Below are 22427 nucleotides of genomic sequence, written 5' to 3' on the forward strand. Positions count from 1 at the left end.
AATAGTGTTATCTTTTAAACCATACCCACAAGCATTTTAACTTTAAACTTTGAGATAAAACTATGCTGGCTAAATGTTTTGTGTTTTGTTTTTGAAAGTTGAGTGTATTATGTACCATTAACTAAGTGGTCTGTGATGCAGCCTGTGGGTATATCAATAATTTATGAATCTTGGATTGGCAGTATATGAGTCAGTTGACTGCCAAGTAGCAAACTTCAGAGAATGATCTCAGATTGAAAGGAGCATGGTACTTTTTCCAGAGAAAATCATTCTGGACTGTTCTCATGAACGTCACGTTGTACAGTTTTAGAATGTAACAAAAGCCATTTTGGGGGAAGGAGGAGGGAAGTGAAAAATTACCTCAAATGATATAAATATAATCCAGCGATGCCGCTGTTTTGGCAGCTAGGTTTACCTTTCCATCGCAATTCATTTGTAACTGTTAGCACCCCTCCCTCATAAAACTCCAACCTGATTATCCTTAATCCTCCCAGATCTGTGGTGTGTGCATCTAGGTTTTGCCTGAAGGATTGGGGAGCTGTACAATGCTGCTGTGTTGCAACACTTCAACCCCATCCCATTAGTATGTGGCCTAATATATCTTTGGCATGTAGTACTGTCTGAGTAGATGACCAGATCTTCCCAAGTGTCAGGCAATTTGGTCATCTTTCCTGACCAAATACGTGTCCCATTGATTGCAGGCAGCAGTACCCTTCTGATGAAGGGTCACTGACCTGAAACATTAACTCTGCTTCTCTCTCCACAGATGCTGCCAGACCTGCTGAGTATTTCCAGCATTTCTTGTTTGTGTTTCACCCTCCCCTACTGTTCTGGAAATATTCCATCTCTGAAATAGCCATACCCGTAATCATTCCAGGTAGAGTATTGACAAATCTTCCTGGGTCCTGCAGATGCAGCTGTTCCTGCCAGTGGGAGACTTTGCATGAGGCAAGCCAATCCCATGTAAATGTATCCCAACAAACTTCACTTCACTTAGATGGTGAAGACATAGAGACTTGACTGTAGTTCAGATCTTAGCTTTTCAAAATGGCTGATGATCAGTCATATTACAAGCTGTTTGCCAAGTATTCTCGACATTAAAAACTGCTGGTGACATCGTAATATGCACACCCAGTTGATAAAGTGTGCCAAGTGTTGCAGGTTACTGTAAGATAATGGTGACAAAGATTTTTTAGGGCGAAAACAGTCATGTTGGTGACCTAATTGATGGTTGAATTGAGGTCTGAATTAATTTAAATCCAACATTCTGCAGAGTTGCAGACTGAAATGGCTGCACAGTATCAAATATCAGAAATAGTTTCCCAATAAAAGTGCTTTTATGTCTGCTAATGCATTTGTCTAGGTACTTTCATGTGCATTTAAATTATTTCTGTGTCCAGGAACAATTACATTCTTACTGCAGTGCTAGCTGATGATTAGTACTGACAACAAAAACATTTTCTAAGTGTGAATCTTTGATCTGGATAAGAAATTGCACAGAACTGCTTCAGTGAAGACAAGTTTATAGGAAGGAAAAAATAAAATAAAGGAAGTAATTGGACTAGAAATTAAAGATGCTAAATCACTTACATGTGGTTTGTCTCATTTTTGAAGTGGAGGTGTTCCTAGGAAGTTATAGTGATGCAGCTTGCTAAAGCACCAATACATTGTGCTACAGCACAATTTACTGTTGCTGAGCCCCAATATCTCGCACTGTTGTGCCTTTATTCTGAACCTCCCTACAAGCTTGGAAACAGCTTTCTTGCTCTATCTTGCCCACAAGAGCTAAATGGCCTGAGAAGTCCATCTGGACTGGAAATAAAATGGATGGACCTCCCTACCATTGCATTGGTAGAATGACCACCGGTTACCGTGATGCTGTCCTGAACAGATTTTGGTCAAGACTGTTGTTTGGAGTACAGGTTCCAAAATGTTGCAGGTGAACTGGTTGTGTGTGTTTTTGTTTTAAAATCTTACTACTAATTATTCAGGCAATCCTGGGTATTATCACCAATGTCTAATGACTTAAAATTATGATTCATGGTTTTAAAATCTGTTTGTGAAAAAAAATCTGATCTGATTCATGTGGTGGTCAAAGTGAGAAATGATGATGCTGAGGAATGAAATAGTTTCCATTTCAAGTATCAGGTACTCCAAAAAGTCTTGGCACAGTTAAAACCAGAGTGAAAATCCCTCAACAACTCTTCCAGCAATGTGCCTCAACACTACCCTCAGAAGAGCACCCTCTACTGCATTTTTAGTGACATGTTTTCCATTTCTCATACTAGCCATCCTATACTTTTGAATGAGATTGTAAATTAGGGCAGTTTTGTGCATTAAAAATTGGACTAAGTCTGCCTGAACTCTTTCACATTTGATCCACACAGCTAGCAGATAGGGTAGACTTTCAATCCAATCAGTTGGGGCTAGATTTGAACATTTTTGCAAAAGAGTAAAGTGTCCAACTCACTGTGCCACTTCGTCTTCAACACTTGTGTTTTTTTGAGATGCTCTAGCAATATTCAAATGTGTCATTTAAAAATATATACTAAAATGTTAATTTATGTTGGTAAAGCATGTTTTTTCAAATTATTAGAATGCTACATTCACTTAACAACTTGCATTTATATTAATGTAGTAGAATGTCCCAAGGGACTTGAAGGGTCTTATTAAACAAAGTTTGACACCGGGCCACATAATAAGATGTAAGAACACTTAACCAAAGGCTTGTTTTTAAGGAGCAACTTAATGAGAAAGAAGTGGAGAGGTTTAGGGGGGGAATTCCAGAGTTTAAGGCTAAGGCAGCTGAAAGCGCAACTGCCAATGGTGGAGTGATTAAAATAGGGGATGTGCAAGAGGCCAGAATTATAGGAGCACAGAGTTCGGAGGGCTGTAGGGCTAGAGGAGGTTACATAAATGGGAAGGGAGTTGAAAAGAAGGATGAGAATTTTAAAATTAAAATGTTACTGGATCGGGAGCCAGTGTAAGTCAGCAGGTACAGTGGCGGTGGGTGAATGGAACTTGGTGCAAGTTGGGATAAGGAAAGCAGAGATTTGGATGAGCTTGAGTATATGGGCAGGGAAAATGGGAGGGCGGCCAGGAGATAGTTGGAATAGTCAAGTCTAGTGGTAACAAAGGCATGGATGAGGGTTTCAGCGGCAGATGAGCTGAGGCAGGGTTGGAGTTGAGTGATGTCACAGAGGTGGAAGTAGGTGGTCCCAGTGATGGTGCGGATATCTGATTGGAAGCTCACCTCGGGGTCAAATGTGACATCAAGGTTGTGAATGTTCTGGTTCAGCCTCAGACAATTGCCACAGGTATGGAACTGGTGGGATAGGTTTGGAGTTTGTGGTGGAGACCGAAGGCGGTGGCTTAGCCTTCGTGATATTTAGTTGGAGGAATTTCCTACTCATCCAGTACTGAGTGGACACAGTCAGACAATGCAGAGACAGTGGAGGGGTCAAAAGAGATGATGGTGAGGTAGAGCTTGGTGTCGTCAGCGTACGTGTGGAACTTGATGTGTTTTCCGATGATGTCTCCGAGGGGCAGCATGTAGATGAGAAGTAGGAGAGAGCCAAGGATAGGTCGTTGGGAGACTCCAGAGGTAACAGTGCTAGAAGATGAAGAGAATCATTGCAAGTTATTTCTCAATGCTGGGCTCCTAAATATTGCTGTACTCTTGGCTAGTAAAAAAAAACCAACCTGTGTACCAGAAACTTCTGCAGCTATGAAAGGGCAGATGACTGAGAGAGGGGAAAGAAAAGAAGACATAATGTTAATGGAATACTACACCATTTATATTTAAAAATTACTGTAGGTGCTGTGAAAGAGCAGAGTGATGTCAACATTTTCAAACTTATGACATAATCTTTGTAGATATGAATACTGCTGGAAAGGGTTTGAAATATTCATGTTTTCGCAATTGAAGCCAAGACAGCAGGTCAGAGTTCATTACACTGCATCAATGGAAAAAACAATAGGAGCTTCAAGATGCTCTTTCTGTTGTATTTGTTAAATGAGCCCATGGTGTATCTGAATAGATTTACTAGCACCATGTTCTCTGTGGAATTTAAATGTTGCCAAGATACCTTTTGGTTTTTCCACATATTTATTAATACAGTGCCTATAAATAAAATGGTTACTGTGTTTAATCGTTGGACATATAAATCACTGCTTTGAAGCCAAACTTCAGTATGTTCAGTAGAATGTGTTGGTGAAAGGGTAAACGAATGAAGTCAAACATGGTGTCGCTTGCTAACTAAGTTAGCAATCTCAGACCATTTCACTTTGGAGCAATTATCAGACCACAGTTTCTAACAGGTACCCTTAATGAATCTTTTGAGGTCAGCATACAAGTATAGCTCCTCCCGCAAATAATAAAGTGACCCAGCAGACCAAAAGAGAGAAATATCTCTCAGCTTCCCCTCAGTTGTTGATAGTATTCTGGAGAGCTTGATTTACTCTGCTGATTTCAGTATTATGCTGTTGCCAAACACTCTATCAAATTAATAGTCTGCTGCATTTTGACAGTGCGCAGTGTGAAAACGTGGCCAGTGCTGAAGCCTTTGAACATTATGGAATGATTGCAGCAGATATTGGTAGGATTTTGGTGGTTGTTTGCGACCCTCTCGATGTCTTTTTCAGTATTTTGAAGAATTCAGCCACCATTAGAAAACAGTAGGTGCTTTGTTGGCTGAAGCTGGAGCTGTGGCTGCTCCAGACTAAAATTCTAGCTGTATGTGGAATGCTGCAGGGCTTGGATGAATGGATAAGAGTGATTGTATACATTGTAGGTGTGGTCAAATAATTATCAGTAAATGAATGTTTAGGTGAAAAATCAGCCAGGGGCAACAGCATTATTAATTCTGAAACGAAAGCCCAAATAATGGGTTGTAAGATGTGAGTTGACAGGCAACCAGATCCAGAGGTTCAGCACTTGCTGGATCCAAGGTGAAATTGTGATCATAATTTTCATTATAAATTGGTAGTTTCTTTCAGTTTAAGTTTCGGCTTTTTGAGCATTAACAGTATCCAAATAAAAGCATACCTATGTAAACCGATTGCGGTGGGTGGCGTTTGTGTGTTGTTAAATATAAACTCTCTTCTTTCTCTCCTCTCTCTCTTTGGCCTCCTTGTCTTGAGAGACAATGGGTAAGTATCTAGAGGCGGTCAGTGGTTTGTGAAGCAGTGCTTGGAGTGGCTATAAAGGCCAATTCTCGAGTGACAGACTTCCACAGGCGCTGCAGATAAAATTGGTTGTCGGGGCTGTTACACAGTTGGTTCTCTCCTTGCACTTCTGTCTTTTTTCCTGCCAACTGCTAAGTCTCTTCGACTCGCCACTCTTTAGCCCCGCCTTTATGGCTGTCCGCCAGCTCTGGCGATCACTGGCAACTGACTCCCACGACTTGTGGTCAGTGTCACAGGACTTCATGTCGCGTTTGCAGACGTCTTTAAAGCGGAGACATGGACGGCCGGTGGGTCTGATACCAGTGGCGAGTTCGCTGTGCGGTGTGTCCTTGTGGATCCTGCCATCTTCCATGCAGCTCACACGGCCAAGCCATCTCAAGCACCGCTTGCTCAGTAGCGTGTATATGCTGGGGATGTTGGCTGCCTTGAGGACTTCTGTGTTGGAGATACGGTCCTGCCACCTGATGCAAAGGATTCTCCGGAGGCAGCAAAGATGGAATGAGTTGAGACGTTGCTCTTAGCTGACATACGTTATCCAGGCCTCACTGCCGTAGAGCAAGGTACTGAGGGCACAGGCTTGAAACACTCGGACTTTTGTGTTCTGTGTCAGTGCACCATTTTCCCACAACTTCTTGGCCATTCTGGACATAGCAGCGGATGCCTTTCCTATGCGCTTGTTGATTTCTGCATCGAGAGACAGGTTACTGGTTAAATATAAACACAAGCTTAGTTATGCTACACATTTCCTGTTAAAAGCCTTCAGAAGGCCTGTACATTAAGATAATTCAGAGTTTGTCTACATTGATGTAGTAAAAATTAGTGTAAATGTAATCTACGCATCTATGGTTGTAAGGTTGTTCCATCACCCAGGTTATGGTTAGCGGCCACCCCTTACTTTGCTGCTTTTATGGGGTTGGTTTCAACTAAGAATTTTGCTAAATGATTGTCAGTGATGTCAATTCATCCTAATCTTCAGGATGCAAGTTATCGCCCTGACTGGATAAGCATCAGAGGTGGCTAAATGTGGTGCCTCCGTGCTTTTTTGCATCTTCAGAAACACTGCTGCCCTTTTGCAGTTGACAGTGTTGTACGTAGTAAAGTTCTGTCCAAAGTTGCTTTAGGCTGTGAGACCCATGATGAACCACCAAGATAGTGGTTCCTGATGCACAGGGCTTGTGCAGCAGGCTACAATCTGAAGGTAGACCTGCTGGATCCTCCAATGCTGGCTGCCAGACCATTAGCTGTAGAAAATTCTAGTATGTTTGCCCTTGGGTCTCATGGTGGTAATCCCTGCCATGGGGCAGGCGGTGCTAAAATAGGTATGAGAGCAGTTTATTAAAGCAGGAAAGATGTTGCTTTTTTAAAGAAATGAAACCTCAGAGATTCCATGTACACAGTTATCGCCCAAGTTATTCAGCCACTTTTGCATTGATGAGCACCCATTACCAAAACAGAAAAGCTAAAGTCTAAGATTAGTATGCTGGTTTTTGTGCAACCCTTCATAAGAAGGAGGATGTTAAAGTGATGGAGAATAAATTGACGAGGGTGCTACCAGGAGTGCACAATTACAGTTGTAAAGAGAGACTTGAAAAGTTATTTTCCCATTAGAGCTGAGAGGGTTAAGGAACTACTTTATAGATATCTTCAAGAGTATGAAGGGTTATGATCAGGGAAAACTGGGAACATAGGAACAGGGTTTTGCCCCTCGAGCCTGTTCCACCATTCGGTGAAATCATGGCTGACATGTTACTACTTGCACATTATAATTGATTATTGTCAATGAATTGCAGCAAAGTAATGAGCACAAACAAAAAATAAAGGGGAGGTTAAAAAGGGTGTTCTTTTCCATTGTGCAGCAGACTTGATAAACTATTTTAAAAGGGAACTGTTAGCTTGAAAGACTGGAATATTGAAGGGTTTGGGAATTGAGTACGAGAGTGGATATAAACTTGGTGACTCTTAGAGACCATCAGCAAAACAGACTTGATAGGCCAAATGATGTGTCTCGGTGCTCTAATATTGGATTCTGTGTCATCCAAGGCAGAGAGGTTGTACTGGTTCCTTGTTTCTTAGCGGTTTTCTGGGAGAATGTTAAATTACAGTATGTGGAAAAGAAGAAAGACAGACTTGCATTTTTATATAGTGCCTTTCAAATGTCAGCACATCCCAAAATGTTTTACAGCCAATTAAATATTTTTTGTCAAGTGTAGTCACTGTTGTAATGTAGGAAATATGGCAGCCAGTTTGCACACAGCAAGCTTCCACAAACAGCAATGTGATAATGATCAGATAATCTGTTTTTGTGATCATTTAGGGATAAATATTGGCCAGGAGACCGGGGATAAATCCCCTGCTCCTCTTCATAGAGTGCCATGGGATTTTTTTACATCCACCTTCAAGAGCAGACGAGGCCTTGGTTTAACAGCGCCACCTAAAGTCCAGCGCTCCCTCAATACTGCACTGGAGTGCCAGCCTGGATTGTTTTTTTTTAGAGATACAGCACTGAAACAGGCCCTTCGGCCCACCGAGTCTGTGCCGACCATTAGCCACCCATTTATACTAATCCTACACTAATCCCATATTCCTATTGTTGTGCTCAAGTCTCTGGAGTGCGTCTTGAACCCACAGCTTTCTGAAGCAAAGTAATTTGAACAATGTAGAAAAGTAAATTATTTTCTGTACCACAGATGTAGGTAATTTGAATAGTTTTGTCCATATATTGATTCCAGTGTCAAGAAAGAACTTGCAGTTGTATTGACTACAACACACGACAATGTAGAAAATTGCCCAGGTATGGTCTATCCACAAAAAGCAGGACAAATCCAATCTGGCGAATTACCGCCCCAACAGTCTACTCTTGATCATCAGCAAAGTATTGGAAAGAATCATCGACAGTGCTATCAAGTGCCGCTTAAACAACAGTAACCTGCTCAATGATGCTCAATTTGGTTTCTGCCAAGGCCACTTGGCTCCTGACCTTATTGCAGCTTGGTCCAAACATGGATAAAAGAGCTAAGCTCGAGGTGAGGCGAGAGTGATTGCTCTGGATATCAAGGCAGCATTTGACCATGTGTGGCATCAAGGCGCTGTAGTCAAACAAATGTTGTTGGGAATCGAGGAGAAAACTCTCCATTGGTTGGACTCATACCAAGCACAAAGGTAGATCGTTGTGATTGTTGGAGGCCAATCATCTCAGCCCTAGGAGTTCCTCAGGGTAGTGTCTTAGGCCCAACCATCTTCAGCTGCTTCATCAATGACCTTCATTCCATCATAAGGTCAGATGATTGTACGATGTTCAGTGCCATATGCAACTGTTCAGATATTCAAGCAGTATGTGTCCATATTGGCCAGAATTGGCCTTTATAGCCACTCCAACCGTTGCTGCACAAACCACTGACCACCTCTAGGCACTTACCCATAGTCTCTTGAGACTATGAGGCCAAAGAATAAAGAAGATGTGTCCAGGTTTTGCTGCATATGGACAACATTCGGGGTTGGACTGATAAGTGGCAAGCAACATTCGCGTCACACAAGTGCCAGGCAATGATCTCCAATAAGAGAGAATCTAACCATCTTCCTTTGACATTCAATATCATTACCATCGCTGAATCTCCAATTATCAACATCCTGGGGGTTACCATTGACCAAAAACTGAACTGGAGCAGCCACATAAATACTGTGGCTACAAGAGCAGGTCAGAGGCTAGTAACCCACCTCCAGACTTTCCAAAGCCTGTCCACTATGTTCAAGGCACAAGTTAGGAGTGTGATGGAATACTCTCCACTTTCCTGGATGAGTGCAGCTCCAACAACATTCAGGAAGCTCAACACCATCCAGGACAACGCAGCCCACTTGATCACCCCATCCACCACCTCATTCATTCTCTCCACACCGGCGCACAGCGGCAGCAGCGTGTACCATCTGCATGATGCACTGCCGCAACTCCCCATGATCTCTTCTACCTAGAAGGTCAAGGACAGAAGGCGCATGAAAACACCACCACCTGCAAGTTCCCCTCCAAGTCACACACCATTCTGACTTGGAAATATATCGCCGTTCCTTCACTCTCACTGCATTAAAATCCTGGAACTCTCTCCCTAATAGCACTGTGGGTGTACCTACACCAGATGCACTGCAGTGGTTCAAGAGGTCAGCTTACCACCACCACCACCTTAAGGGTAATTAGGGATGGGCGACAAATGTTGGCCTTGCCAGCGACACCCACAACCCATGAAAATTTTTTTTAAAGACTTGAGTTAGAAGTGCCAAGGATGTAGAGTTGGAGGAGAATGGAATGAATCCATGGAGAGATTTGAAGGTGGACAAGAATTGTGAATGCTCCAACATAGAATACTTCAATCTGTGGAATGTTGCAGCCCACACCATTCATTGGAATGTCAAAGAGTGGCATGATAGGAGAAAAGCTCACCTACCTATTGGTAAGAAATAATCCTGGCATATGTTATTTAATAGGATGGAGAGGCAAAAGGTAGCATCTGCAAATTCAGAATTCATTGTTTGCCAACTAACTACAGTTAAACAGAGCAGCTTTAAAAAACCTTGAACCAGTATGGGTTCCTTATTAGTTATCTTGGGTATTGGGAAAGCAGGATTCCTTGTAGGCGTCTTCAAGCCTCTGGCAGTTTAGCTAATTTCAGTATTGTACTTTGTGTGGTACTAGAGCAAAGGGCAATTTGGTGACATTGATGACAATAGAGCAGTCAAAATAGTTCTGTCTTGATCTACAATTTGCATTGATAAATATAACACAAATGCCACAAAATATTTACTTAATTGTAAGATTTTGAAAGCCATAATTTACATTGTTAAAAAAAGGTATAGTTCCAGTTTGTGTGTAGATCAGAACAGCAGCTCCAACTTTGTTCAGCACATTGTTATGTAGCAATAGAAAAATCCAGTGTCAACTGCTAACCATAATATTATTTGTGCATGGTACAAAGATAAGGAGTTTCCTTATACTCCAGTTTCTTCTCTGCCCCGCCTCCACTGCTCCCCCCCCCCCCTCCCACTCTGCTGCCCAAGTCTGAGCTGACATGTATCCCATTCATTGCAGACGTTCCAGGGAGATTAGTTCAGTACAAACAAATAGTCGCTAACCCCAACCATTCTGATTGATCCTGTGCCCAAAAATTTTAAATGAGCTATGCTTAGAACACTTGCCAGAGGGAAGGTGTGGTTTAATATATATTTACTCATCAAAAAGAGTTGCTGTAAGTGTGTTGGAGGGGAGGGTAAGGAATGATCATAGCAGGAAAAGATACCAGGCACCACTTCAGTTAACAATAACTCAGTAAGATGAGATCTCAGAATTTGCCCGGATAATGTTGTTGCCTGTGGAGCCATCCTTTTCACAAATCTACCAGCAATGCTGCCACAGGTTAATACTGATTTATTTTTAACACTTCATTATCACTTTTCCAGAGGTTTGTCAATTAGACTAAAATTAATTATGTAAAATATACAAAACTTCTACCTACTCGAGCTGAAATAAAAGGTTGAAGCATTGTAAACAGCTTGCAGTTGCAATCTTTTTTTCATTGTGAATTCACTTGTTTGTTTTTGTTTTCCGTGACACACCTTGAAGACTCAGATTTGAATGGAAGTATTTGTGATCCATATGTACCTGTGCCCTTCCTAATTAAAAAAAGTTCTTTATTGCAATAAACAAAACTTAAGTCCATCACCAACTAAGTCCATTGCCAACACCCAGAAGATTAAAATCTTTCTAATAATCAGTAGCAGAGCAATACATTGGTTATTTAAGGGGACTGTTCCAAGCAAAAACTTTGAAGAAAATGACAGTGATCATTCCAAGTAGTTTTAGAATCTTAAGGTCAATTGTCTTCCCCTTTCTGAAGATCCTCACTCATTCTGGGGTCTTGTTCCACACGGGCCTCCCACTGTCTGGTATAATGCCCAAATTATTATTGGTGAGTGCCAGTATCTGACCACATGGTGCATCAGATGCTCACTTGAAGTCACTAGGTAGAGATCAGGAGCAGGAACCTTGGTTGATTTTTCTTTCTTCCTGCCTAGTGCCTGTAAGCTGGTTCCTCTGGTGCATATTAGTATATAAGGTATAATAGCTTTTCCACTGGTGACTTTTGACTAATGCTTACTGCGTTCCTTGATCGAACAGTTTTTTTTGTAAATGCTAATGAAGTTGTTGAATGTTCTGTATTTATCATGCTAACCTGAGTCAGCTATATTGCTTCATTGTCTGATGTCTAAATCATTGACATAGCACAAGTTTAGCTTAGTCTTGCGTTGCTTTTGATGGAAAATGTTTACCAAAGGAATTAAAGCATCAATTGAACTAAAAAAAAGGCTTAGTAATGTTAGGGCCATAAAATTGAAAGTGAGCTTTTGAAAAAATTTCAGCTCCCTCCTAAAAATTAATTCAGCTTATTGAATTTGAAATTACTTTTAAGACATGCTTATTCTACTGTGCAGTTTAGGCCTAACTCACTTGTGGTCTGTATTGTCCAGTTCAGTCCATGGGTGCAAACTCTGTGACAGTAAACTAACTGGAAGTTTGTATTAAGACTTTGAAGTTTAGTGCTAAAATGGTGCATAGAACTTGACACAAATCAAAGGCAATTCATCGCTTTCTTGGTCAAATTCTGTACACAGACTTTTACAGTGTGATAAATCCTGCACACCTCATTATAGTATATTTGGTTAGTTTTGCAGTAGCACATTACAGCATGTTTCACTAATAGATTGATAATATGGGAACGCATTGGCTGGTTGAAACGCAGTACTTTTACTGTTGAATAGAACTGTTGTAAAAATTGTTGCTGGAATCAAGTTCAGATGGATTGGAATGAAAATCTCTTCTCCCCACAGCTGTTAAGGGGTCCAAGATGAAGAGGAGCTTAAAATAGTTCCTAGTGGACACAAGTGCACAACACAGCTGCCTAATGTTTGGCAGTCTACCTTCAGAAGTGTTACTGTAAAACTGCTGTCTGTGGTAGATGGGAAAAGGCCCTGTTGCTGATTCCTGCATTTAGGATTGAGGCACATTGGGTTAGTTAGGAGATTTGCAATTTTGAATTTTTTTCTTGTGTTTTCTCCTCTCCCCTTCTTTGCTGACAGTGTTGAGACACAATTTCATAGGAACCAGGGGCCCTCAATTACTTGAGTGTTTGTTATTCATGTACAAGCCTTGTCTGTAATTGTCAGTGTGCTTTATGACTGTGTGGGGGTGTGGGGTGGGGAGGGGAGGGGTGGGGGGGGGCGCTGCTCCTCAGTTGATCATGCGCTCATTTCTACTAGGCATCGCTGAACAGCAATCAGAGGTGGGAGTTGTAACTAACTTTCCCCTCCTGGCAAGGGGGTGTTGAGGCCAGTCGTAGCACCCTTACCCACGCACTGGCTAAGATCAGTTAACATAGAACAGACTAAGGATCAAACCTGGTATCTTACAAGTCTTTGTGGCTCAGTTATATATTGAATAAGCCCACTCAGCCAGTAGGAGAACCACTGTCTAAGCTATATTTAACCCATGCTTGATGCTGTAGTGGAATGCTAAAAATGTAATTATGTGGCATTATCATCAGTCATTTGAACACAAGAATTCTGCTACATTTTGTTTCCAAAGCTTAAAAGTTGCAGTTCTATCAACTACATTTACAGGAATTAAAACTGTTCACTTTGATTTGATAACCGTTATCTTAATATTATTTGAAAAGACGGATCTCAGTTTAAAAAATGTACATCCAATTTGTGATTTCATCTGCAAGTTGTTCTACGAAGCATTGGACAATATCTGATTTGGTGCTTGCAATAATTTGCTTTCTCTGTTTACCAGGGTGAAAATATAAAATGGCTGTTCAGCGATTACATGAGAACTTCTGAAATATGATTGGATTCATGACACTAAGAGAGGGACTGGGAACATTAACTCTAATGGCCAAGTCTGGGTAAGTGAATTGTTAGCAGTTTTGTTCAAGATGTGGGTTAGAAAGCATCAACTTTAAAATGGATATATTTCTTCAAGTTTTTGATAGAATATACCTTTTGAACTAGGAAAGTTGCAGATAATCTCAGAATTTGAATGTGTAAAGCATGTGTTTGTGAATGTGTGTGTGTGTGTCTATCAGCCAGCTTTAAGGGACAGAAGCACTTCTGCCTTTTAACTATGACATCTAAATGATTAACTGTTCACATTGCCTGTTGCAAATTAAACCAGATTTCAGAAGAGACAAATATTAAAGTACTGGAGGAGTTTAATACTAGCTAAATGTTCTATTCAAATCCAGGTTACCTTGGAGTGAAGTTTTCTTTGTGCCTGGGTTCTTTTCCACTCATTTGTATAACATTAAATTCCTGTTCAAGCAAGCTGTTTGTTTTATAAACAAATTTTGTGTTTTAGCTACAGAACATTAACCCGAAGGCAGTCTTTCAACCTTTTGACCTGTTCTGTACAGTGTCTAACTCAGTTGTCTTAATCATGCTCTGGTTTTGTTTTTCAGAGTGCAATATTGTTATACAGGTTGCTCTTAGAATTATTATTAAATGCATAAAAAATTGGGATTAGTATTCATATTGAAAATGTTACAATTCAGAACAAAACCATTTGTTCTACTCCATAGATGATTTATTTGTTGGAGCCCCCAATTTTTTTCTCACTTCTGTTACAAATTTCAGCACCTCTCCCACAAGGGTATTACATCATGCTGGGGTACAGTTCTTGCCGACAGTCATATGATATCTTATCCAAGTGGTTTTTCTTCATGTGTGAGCCACAACAATGAGTGTCAGCAGGTTATTTGATTTCAGGGGTATAACAAGTTGAGTATGATCCTGCCCTGTCCACAAAGGAACACATTACAGAAGGAGTAATGCTGCCTGCTACTTTTTCCCTGCCCCTCCCCTAAGTGGGAGAAGCTGCAGCCAATTGTAACACGCCTATTGGATTCTTAAGTAAGTTAAATAAGATAGATGTGGGAGCTTGGCAAAGTTTGCCATGAAACTGCTCTCCTATAAACTCATTTAGGATTTGGATAATTTGATTAATTTTACCCATCTCTTGGCAACTTTGCTTGTCACATGTTTTGGCCAAACCATGAAGGTCATAGTCATTTACGGCACAGAAGGAGACCATTCATAGTCATACAGCACAGAAACAGGCCCTTCGGCGCATCGTGTCTGTACCGGCCATCAAGCGCCTAACTATTCTCGTCCCGTTTTCCAGCACTTGGCCCATAGCCTTATATGCTATGGCATTTCAAGTGCTCATGCTAATACTTCAGCCCATTGAGTCCATACCGGCTCTCCACGGAGCTATATATCTGAGCTAGTTCACCACGATGCTTGATCTGTTGGAAAGAAATGTACACAGCCACAAGAAACTAATTCAGGGCATTATTTGTCACTCCTTAGCTAAACCTTTGGTCTCTGCTGCAGTATAGGCCACATTAACCCAGTGAGAGCCTCAGAACTTGATATCCTCAAACCAACAATTCAAAATAGCTAAATACTTTTGATTGTGCTTCCGATGAGGGTACCACTTTGCAGGCTGACTGCACCACCACAAAGACTATTTTTTACACTCTAGACTTCTACCATCAGTGTGGAAACCATGTTAAATTTCATGCATTAACTGTAAACCTGAGATATTTCCTAATCATACCTTTCCGCAGTTACACATTTCTTGCAAATCCTGGATGTTCATGACAAAATATTTTTCTTTTTCTTGAGGAACTGCCTTTTTGGTCACTACATTAAAGGTGCTTGTAGGACCTGAGATTTCAATACACTATTGAAATGATCGTTCTGTACTGCAGAATACAATGGCTGAGTGCACAAAACCGAGATCCATAATATAGCAGCATTAGTTGCCATACTCATTCCCGTGGAAAAGAGTTCAGTAAGAGAATATTTGCTAATGTTTAGACTTAGGAAGGTTTTTTTTTACATCAAACCTTTTCAGGAGCTTGTAACCTTATTGGGATCTACACCTAGATGACTGATGGAATGCATCCCCTTGGTGCTAGTGAAATGAAATACATTACTTCCTCTGGAGTGCGAACCTCTTAATCCAATTCTAGTCTTTAATGTGTCAATTCAACAGTAAAGATAAACTAATGGTAAGGAGCAAAAGGTTATCTGAAACCTATTGAGGATATGAGGGTTGTTGGTGATTTGTTTGTAGTTTGCTGTGAAATACCATTTGAAGATCAACTTTTAGTATTTTAAATACATGAAGAAAGCCACTTGGATGAGGTATCATACGACTGGCAGCAGGAACTGTAACCCACGATGATCCACCAACCCTATGGGAGAAGTGCTGAAAATTGTAACGGAAAAGAGAAAAAAATTGGGGAAGATGCTCCAATGAACAGATACGGTTTGGAAAGGAAAAACAGGGCAGTGCAGGTCAGTTTTTTTTTAATTGAAGGTTTACAGGGTACCAACTGCACATTCATTCTCCATATTGAATGAATACAAGGACTTTAATACAAAGTTCTTTATACTATTTAGACTAAGATCTTTTCTCGGTCATGGGTTTCAGTGTCTGTTGGCAAACTAGTAATTATTTCTGCAGATTGGTATTAAATATTAAGTGGCATTTCACAAACATTCTGGTGCCTTGGAGCAAACTGATTCTGCTTTGTCTATGCTGACAGACTCACTATTCTTATCGAGCAGATGGTGAACAATGCTGTTCTTATCCCTGGTCATTATCATTTTTGTCAAGTCCACTATGCTGCATTTGAAACATGAATTGGCAAGATATGGAATCAAGTACTTTTATGTTCTTTTGGATAGAAGTGCCCCTCAAGGCAATGAAAGTTCTTCTGGCAACAGTTGACTATGTAGTTGTGTTTTCAGTTTTGCCTGCCTGTCAAAGAACGTTAAATGGATTTGGTCTACCTCTTGAACTGACCAGGGACTTCAGTTGTTATGATGAATGTTTGAGAAGGAAGAATGACGAGAATGCCCATGATACACTATCATTTGCTAATGATTTCACACCAGCCAACTCATTTTGGGATTTGGAGCAGATGCCAACTGTTACTTAGCATTGCCATCCAGACAGGTGTTAATTATCTTGAAATGCAAAGCTTTAGCATTCCAGCTGGATTGCTTTTAAGCAAGAAGGTGCAACCTGGTATTGTTACCCATTATACTTGTCAAAAGATTCATAGTTATAGATATAGTCTTTAAATTTACATAACACCTTTCACATTGAAATGCCTCAAAGTGTTTGACACGATCAATTACCTTTTGAAGTGGTACAATGATTGTTGTTATATAGGCAAACAAGTCTGCACCTGCAGCATCCCAGAAACAACTATGAGATGAATGAAATCTGCTTTCAGTTGGTAATAGTTAAATGAGGGATTTTGGCCAGGCGAACCTATGTAACTTCATCTGAGTTGAGATTAAGCAGATCATATCTAATGCTATAGAGCACCACACCCTACTGAATCAACATTTTGGACTTGGTTCATAGCACTGGCTTAAAAGACATACTGCAGCACTAGCCAAAAAGTAGATATGGTTTTGAAGGACAGATGAACCTTTCTCCCTGGTGGCCTGAATATGAAAACCATGAAATCAGCTTACCAGAGTCTCGTATCAATTCCAAACCTCATGATACTGTCTGTTTCTAAGATCTGGTGAAAGATAGTCAATTTTCTAATACTGGGTCAAGCATTAGTATTTTCCCTGCTGAGAAGGATGGAATTTTATCATACCTCTGTGGATAAGGAGAGGTTATGGACATAACTTTTGCTGAAAAGCCTTCTTTAATCCATACTTATACCAAAAGTGCCATTCAGGCAACCCAATCAATTGAAACAGATACTGGCTTCAGTAGTTGAGGTGATCAATTTCTAAAGATTTTTAGGGTCAAATTCCATTGGTTTGGGAAATCGCAACTCCACTTTTTGGGTAAGAACACAGATTCAAAGAAGAGTGGTTGAGCATACTCAAATGTGGCAAGAGGGAAAAATGAGCCAGTACAATTTTAGAAAAGGAGCACCAGTGAGGATGGAGCAGTGCATTACTGCTTAAGAGCACTGTGCTATGAAGTGATAGCTGACATGCTTGTGACATTGAAGAACAGTATGTTCTACTGTACTCAGCACATTAGTTTGCCTTTTATGAATTGGGGCTGGTTATGCAATCTAAAGCTTTTATTGAAGTGATTAATATACTAAACTATAGGCTGAAAGGCTATACATCAGATGGGGAAAAATTTTATACATGTTTCAAATTTGATTCTAGAGATGTTAGCAGTGAGAAAATTAATGATGAATTTTTGCACCCGATTTCCTCTTTAATAGAGTATCCGTTACATCCTTTGTAGATTATTTCGAGCTCCAAATAAGGAGATAATGGGAAGATTAATATCAAGCAAAGGCAAAACCCCGGATAGTGACATTGCTGGCCATAGAATTTCAAAGCCATTTGAGCATAAAATGAGAAGGATTTTCTTAATTTCCTGGGTCTTTTAAGGGGAAAGAAACAGGTTTTGATCGTATCCTGTTGTGTTCTCTTTCCAAAGAGTTCGATGTATCCCAGGATGCCTTTTTAGATTCAGGGCCACTGATTTACAGTGACTAACACAAATTCTGATTTTATTACATGAGATTCTGTGATTTTTGTTTTAAACCAATGTCAGGAGATCAAATTTCACAATTCCATTTGTTTTCAAGTAGGGCCATTGGTTTAGAGCGACTAAATGTCAAATTCTGTTTTATTATTTGGGATCTTGGGATTTTTAGTAGCGTTTTGTGGATCTATTTCCACAATTTTGTTCATTGTTTTCTTGATAAACTTAAACCAGTACCTTTGATTAGAATTTTCTAATGAAAAATATTTACCATACTAGATTTTTTTTTTCTTCCTCAAGTTGTGTTTGTGACCTCCACTAATGTCCTAGTCATAATTGGACAAATTGTGAAAAGGTTTATGCAATACTGGAAAAGCAAAGTCAACTTCTAATAGTCAAAACCAAGTACTTTTAAATTGTGACAATCCCACTTCAAACAATTCTTTGTACAAAAATGCTTGAACTTTGCAGTTTCACAGTAAAAATAGAATCATAGAAAAATTACAGCACAAAAGAAGGCCATTCAGCCCATCGTGTCTGCGCCGGCCGAAAAAACTAGCCACCCAATCGAATCCCGCCTTCCAGCACTTGGTCCATAGCCTTGCAGGTTACAGCACTTCAGGTGCATGTCCAGGTACCTTTTAAAAGAATTGAGAGTTTCTGCCTCCATCACCATTCCTGGCAGTGAATTCCAGACACCCACCACCCTCTGGGTGAAAAAGTTTCTCCTCATGTCCCCTCTAATCCTTCTACCAATCACCTTAAATCTGTGCCTGCTGGTAATTGACCTCTCCACTAGGGGAAACAAGTCCTTCCTGTCTACTGTATCTAGGCCCCTCATAATTTTGTATATCTTAATTAAGTCACCCCTCAGCTTCCTCTGTTCTAAGGAAAACAACCCTGCCTATCCAATCTTTCCTCATAGCTGCAACTTTCAAGCCCTGGCAACATTCTTGTAAATCTCCTCTGTACTCTCTCCAAAGCAATTATGTCCTTCTTGTAATGTAGTGACCAGAACTGTACGCAGTACTGCAGCTGTGGACTAACCAGCGTTTTATACAGTTCCAACATCACATCCCTGCTTTTGTATTCTATACCTCGGCCAATAAAGGTTAGCATTCCATATGCCTTCTTCACTCTGTCTACCTGCTTTGCCACCTTCATGGACCTGTGGACATGCACTCCAAGGTCTCTCACTTCTACCCCTCTCAATATCCTCCCATTTATTGTGTATTCTCTTGCTATGTTTGCCCTCCCCAAATGCATTACCTCACACTTCTCTGGATTGAATTCCAATTGCCACTTTTCCACCCACTCAACCAAACCATTGATATCATTTTGGAGTCTACAACTATCCTCTTCACTGTCAACTACACGGCCAATTTTTGGGTCATCTGCACATTTCCCAATCATGCCTCCCACATTTAAGTCCAAATCATTAATATATACCACAAACAGCAAGGGACCCAATACTTAGTCCTGTGGAATGCCACTAGAAACCACTTTCCATTTGCAAAAACATCCATCAACTACTACCCTTTGTTTCCTGTCACTGAGCCAATTTTGGATCCAACCTGTCACATTTCCCTGTATCCCATCGGCTTTCATTTTTCTGATCAGTCTGACATGTGGGACCTTGTCAAATGCCTTAGTAAAATCCATGTAGACCACATCCACTGCACGACCCTCATCAATCCTCTTTGTTACTTCCTCAAAAAACTCAATCGTTAGTAAGACGCGACCTTCCCTTAACAAATCCATGCTGATTATCCCTGATTAATCCGTGCCTTTCTAAGTGGCAGTTTATCCTGTCTCTCAGAATTGATTCTAGTAATTTACCCACCACTGGGGTCAAACTGACCGGCCTATAATTATCTGGCCTATCCCTCACATCTTTTTGAAACAATGGTACAAAGTTCGCAGACCTCCAATCCTCTGGCAACTTACCCGTATCCAGTGAGGATTTGAAGATGATCCTCAGCGCATCCGCTGGGGATCCTGGCGTCCTTTAACAGCCTGGGATGCAATCCATCCCGTCCTTCCAATATATCCACTTTCAAGGATGTCAGGCCCTCAAGTACTTCCTTTCTCATTGTGCTTCACGTATCTAATGTTTCACACTCCTCCTCTTTTACTACAATGTCTGCATCATCCATCTCCTTTGTGAAGACAGAGATAAAAAAAACTCATTAAGAATTTTGCCCACATTTTCTGCATCCACGCATAAGTTCCCTTGTACATCTCTGGCCCTACCCTTTCCTTAGTTATCCCCTCTTTCTCTTAATGTACTGATAAAACACCTTTGGGTTTTCCTTGATTTTACCTGCCAATAATTTTTCATGTCCTCTCTTTGCTTTCCTAATTTCCTTTTTTATTTTACCCCTACACTTTCTATACTCCTCTAGGCTTCCTAAAGTATTAAGTTTCTAAGAAATGTAGAAAGAATACATATCAGCTATGCATTTTTTAACACACAGGAGTTGAAACCTCACCATCTCAACTTTAAAACACAGTTGTGGTCTACTTATGTTCTGCATAAATGGAGATCACTTTTTCTTCTATTAGGATCAGATGAGCAGGAGTCAAAGGGCTCCCCTCTTTTTCCTCTCCTTGTTTCTCTCTTGCTCTCTTTCGCCCTCGCTCTCTCTCTCTCTCTCTCTCTCTCTCTCTCTCACACACACACACACACACACACACACACACACACACACACACACACACACACACACACACACACACACACCCACGTCACACCCACGTGTGTTACGGAGTGGGGGAGGATGGATCGGTCGTATTAGAGTTCGGAGCAATAAAGAAGGTATATAGTCTGTGGAGTTTGGTGGCTCGGCTGGCGTCCGGCTGAATTCGGTGGTCCTGAGGCTTCCGATTTGCAGTCGTGGACAGCTGATTCAGTGGTCATCATTCAGCATAGCATGCTTTCGTGACACTTCCAGTTAATCTGAATTTGTGCAAAGCCACATAGTCATTTTCGGTTGCTTATTCAGATTTAGGAGCATTTAGAAAATGAAATTTACCGTCTGTGCTCGGCCGTTTTGAATCAATTTATGAGATAGGAAAGTCTGATGGAGGCGAACAGTTTTAAATCATATTTATATTGTTGCACGTAGAATTTTAACTTGAAGAAAATGCCGTACTCTGACTTTCCAAAAACTGCAAGTAGAGGAAGAGAAAATGAGATCCTTCTGGGCTGTAGGAAGTACTGGGATTGGCATCCAGCAGTAGCAAGGGTGCTGATTCCAGCTCTCTTCGTCAGTAGACAGTAACAAGCAAGGTGGATAAAGGAGAACCTTTCGATGTGGTGTACTTGGATTTTTAAAAGGCATTTGATAAGATGCCACATCAAAGGTGACGATACAAAATAAGAGCTCATGATGTAGTGGTAACCTATTAGCATAGATAGAGGATTGGCTAGCTAACAGGAAGCAGAGAGTAGGGATAAATGGGGCTTTTTTGGGTTGGCAAGCTGTAACTAGTGGAGTGCCACAGGGATCAGTGCTGGGGCCTCAATTATTTACACTCTATATCAATGATTTGGCTGAAGGGACCGAACGTATGGTTGCTAAATTTGCTGATGACAAAAGATAGGTAGGAAAGTAAGCTGTCAAAAGGACTTAGAGTCTGCAAAGGGATATAGATAGGTTAAGTGAGTGGGCAAAAATTTGGCAGATGGAGTATAATGTGGGAAAATGTGAACTTGTCCACTTTGGCAGGAAGAATAGAAAAGCAGAATATTATTTAAATCGATCTTCACGGTGGAGGACGCTAGAAACATCCCAACAATAATAGATGAGCAAGGTGTAAATGGGAGGGAGGAACTTTTAACAATCTCTATCATGAGGGAAAAGGTGCTGGACAAACTGATGGGACTAAAGGCAGACCTGATGGCCTCCATCCAAGGGTTTTAAAAGAAGTGGCTGCAGAGATAGTGGAGGCATTGGTTGTAATATACCAAAACTCACTGGATTCCGGTAGGGTACCAGCGGATTGGAAAACCACTAATGTGACTTCCCTATTCAAGAAAAGAGAGAGACAGAAAGCCGGAAACTATAGACCAGTTAGCTTAATATCTGTAATTGGGAAAATGTTAGAGTAAGGAAGAAATAGCAGGACATTTAGAAAAACATAATGCAATCAAACAGAGTCAACATGGTTTTATGAAAGGGAAATCATGTTTGACAAATTTGTTAGAGTTCTTTGAGGATATAACAAGCAGAGTGGATAAAGGGGAACTGTTAGATGTAGTGTATTTGGATTTTCAGAAGGTGTTCGATAAGGTGCCACATAAAAGGTTATTGCACAAAATAAGAGCTCAGGGTATTGGGGGTAATCTGTTGGCATGGATTGAAGTTTGGCTAACACACAGAAGGCAGAGAGTCGGGATCAATAGGTCTTTTTAAGGTTGGAAAGTTGTAATTAATGGGGTGCCACAAGGATCGGTCCTAGGGCCTCAACTATTTACTATCTATTATCAATAACTTGGAGGAAGGGACAGAGTGTACTGTATCCAGATTTGCTGACAATACAAAAATAGGTGGGAAGGCATGTTGTGATGAGGACACAAAGAATCTGCAAAGGGATATAGATAGGTTAAGTGAGTGGTCAAAAACTTGGCAGATGGAGTTCAATGTGG

General features: G+C 40.7%; 1 protein-coding gene across 1 annotated transcript in view; it reads left to right on the forward strand.

The window, feature by feature from the left end:
• The window catches only part of frs2a (fibroblast growth factor receptor substrate 2a), a 77223-nt gene that overhangs the window by 25816 nt on the left and 28980 nt on the right, over positions 1–22427 (forward strand). Inside the window, exon 2 of the mRNA XM_068050404.1 lies at positions 13022–13133. The gene's annotated coding sequence lies outside the window, so the exon portion shown is untranslated. The remainder of the gene's footprint in view (positions 1–13021; positions 13134–22427) is intronic.

Source organism: Heterodontus francisci, chromosome 18, assembly GCF_036365525.1.
Source record: "Heterodontus francisci isolate sHetFra1 chromosome 18, sHetFra1.hap1, whole genome shotgun sequence".
In the NCBI taxonomy this organism is placed as follows: domain Eukaryota; kingdom Metazoa; phylum Chordata; class Chondrichthyes; order Heterodontiformes; family Heterodontidae; genus Heterodontus; species Heterodontus francisci.